This window comes from Falco punctatus (assembly GCF_963210335.1).
Source record: "Falco punctatus genome assembly, chromosome: 6".
Classification (NCBI taxonomy): Eukaryota; Metazoa; Chordata; class Aves; order Falconiformes; family Falconidae; genus Falco; species Falco punctatus.
Window position 1 is genome coordinate 10,401,934 of NC_137585.1, and position 3,295 is coordinate 10,405,228.

Consider the following 3,295-nt stretch of genomic DNA (forward strand, 5'->3'; position numbering starts at 1 on the left):
CTGGGAAAACCAGGCTCCATCATGTGTGACATTTACTTGGGAAGACAAACATCATCATGCTGAACATCCCCTCCTTTCTCCTTCTTTCCCCAGCTTATATGCTGGGCATGACACCGTATGCTATGGAATATCCCTTTGGTCAGTTGGGGTCAGCCATCCCGGCTGTGTTCCCTCCCAGCTTCTTGTGCACCCCCAGCCTGCTGGGAGAGATTTTTGCCTCCACAAGCCTGGGACACCAAGCTGCTTGCAATGCATGGAACCAAGACTACAATAATGTAACTTGTGTTTTAGGGGGTTTCCAGTTCTGAAATCAGGCCTGCTCTTTTTTGGAGTCTTTTATCAGCTCATAAAAGCAAGAGGAATTTAAAGCTGCATTTTCAAAATCTTTTACCTTGATCAGAAAGGTAAATGTGCTTTCATATTTGCAACTTTGTGCTATGCTGTTTGCCATACACAGACATTTGGGAAACTCCAGATGCAAACCTCAGTGGTATAGAATTTTTTCTGCTTACATGTGAGGAGTACAGCCCTGATCCTTTCACTCAAATAGTAGTTCCTGACGTATCAGCTAAAGAAGAACCTTTTTAGACACTGACAGCTCATAGACTGTGAAATGCTACTGAAATATTCTCATTCAACAGTAGATTGCATACATTTTATCTAAATAATTTCCATCTTGTGTAGTTTCTCAGCTCATAGTTTTTTTTCTTTGAGTGATTCTAAGAACTACTTGATTGTGATTTCTAGCACCTTTAATTTCCAGTGCACACATCCCAGCACTTCCTACCAGCCCAGAGACAGTAATGTTTTCAGAAGTGCTTAAAAGTACTTCTAATTATGCTGACACATCCATATTTTCAATAGAAATGGCAATTTTTGATTTCTTCTGCTGTTGCGTGCCTTACACTAGACATGTTAGAGCCCAGCTTTCAAGACGAAGACATGCCTTCAAGACTGCCATTAATTTCCATGAGAATAAAAGGTAGAGTTAATAAGGGAGTTGCTCATGGAAATTAACAAAATGTTCTTTTTTTCAATATTTAGGGGATTTTCATTTTGTGTAAAAAGTGCATGACAAAAATTTGTCTTGGCAGGCATGGCAAGAACCCCACCTAACCTGAAGTTGAATTCATCTCTACCTTTTTCTTTGAGTGGCCCTGCTGAAAACAGTTAAAAGGATTTTGAGATCTAAACTTCAGTGTTAGCAGAATACATAACTGTATGTATATAAAATCACTTTTTTAATAGCACAGGAAACTCTCTAGATAAGACAAAATCAAAACTTAGTAGCGAATAAATAAAATTGCCTTGGCCCACTGGTTCTTTGTGAGGCAGATTCCTCCCTTTGGACTTGTTCTCAGACCAGCAGATATTAGTGTCTTCCTTAGTTTCCAAAAACTCTTTTCAGTCTCTAGAAAATGTGTACCTTGAAGCACCCCTGAGGTTAGACTGGTGGTTCCTCCCTTCCTCAGGTGATTCCCAGCTTTTTCCTCCTATGTGAGGCTCCTTCCCTCTTTTCCATGGCACTACAGATGACTTCCAGCAATGGACATGTCATGCCTCTCATCAAGGCTGCAATTCCCTCGCCTTTCCTCTGGTGCCAACTGCAGCAGAGGCAAGAAAACCACCTTCCCACCTCCTGCCATAGCCTGCCAACACAGCAGGTCATACACTAAATGGGTGAATACAGAAATAAAAGAGATACCATTTCACAAGAAACAAAATCTTTTTTTTTTTTTTTTTTTTTTTTTTTTTTGTGTAATATGGCCTGTCACAACCCCCACATTGCCATTTGTTGGGTGATTATTAAACATGTGATTTATTAAGAGAAAACTTCCCACTAGTCCTAGTTAAAAGCATTCAGTTCCCTGTCATTGAGGTACAAAAGTGGGAATGGCTGAGACCCCAAACACATGATGACACATTTCGGAAAATGTTGGCTAAATAACCCCATATATAAATCACCTCTAGCATTTAAGAGGGAAGTGTTTTCAACACTTTCAGTATATGATATTCAGGAAATTAACTGGGAATTGAATGTAGTGTTGTTTATCACAAAAGTTATCAACCCAGAAAAGGTCCACATTTAATTAATGCTGGGTGGGAAGAGTTTTAGACAATGTTTTGAACATAAAAGTCAACCTAGTTGTGTTTGTTCAAAAGGCAGGATGGAGAATTAGTTTGCTTTATGAGTAATATGGTCTGTCTCCAAAAGATGAAGTGTGCAGAGCTGGATATTTTATCTCTGCTTGTGGTGAGAAAGGATCCTGAGAAGGGCAGTGAAAAAGCCCTCAGACTTTTGGGACCCCCCCCTAAACAGGTCAACACATGATTATAGTCATGTGTCTGAAATGTCACCTACTAGCCAAGGGTCAACACACCTGAACAAGACCTGTCCATCAGTACTGTAGCTGGCCTGTATTGAAGTTTCTTCTGGTGCTCTTTTCTTCCAGATGAGCAGAATGATGTTTGTTCTATTCAGCATTCAGCTAAAGTTCAGCTAAAGAGGGGAGGGGGGGGGGCATCTTCTATTGAGATGAGAGCAGTCACCCGCAAAGTAAAGGAGCAGAGTTCTCTGTTTTCAATTTGTATTTCTCACAAACACTTCTCAGTCACCAGTTTAAAGGTGTGTTCTGTCCCGTTTTCAGAATAATCTTGTGATTTACCAGATGCATGTTCAATGTGGATGGAAACCATCCGTTAGCCAGACTAACGTGTCAGTGTAGGACGAGGAGTCTCTAGAGTCTTGTTCCCTCTTGTAATTGCACATCCTGAACCCTAAAACCCTCTGTACAATTACAGAGCTTTAAGAGAACAGCAAAACCACATTCCTTATAACCTAAATAGTGCCCTTTTCTGAGCTTGCTGGGTTTGAGTCTTTCATGCTGAAGCAGATCTTGGAGACAAGTCTTTGTTCCTTGGGTCAACTTGTCCATGCCACTACCTTTGGCTGACATAACGTTTTGAGAAGGGGACATCCACTGCTGTCCGTGTTTGGAAATGTGAGCTGTGGGACCCACACTGTATGTTAACTGGACCTTAGTAGTGCTCTGATGAGGGCCGAGTCCAGGCTGTGGCAACTCCAGCTCCATGCAGACAAGCCATATGCATTGGGGTGTTTAGGAGATTCACGCAATTTGGCATCTGAACACCTGCACCCTAAGCTTAAAGTAGTTGTTTTTCATCACAGCCAGATGAGGTCAGACAAACACACAAAGGTATCCCTGCTGGTATCACCTTTGTAACCACGGAATATTTCAGTGGTATTTTCTGGCAGTTTTATTCTTCCTTTCTG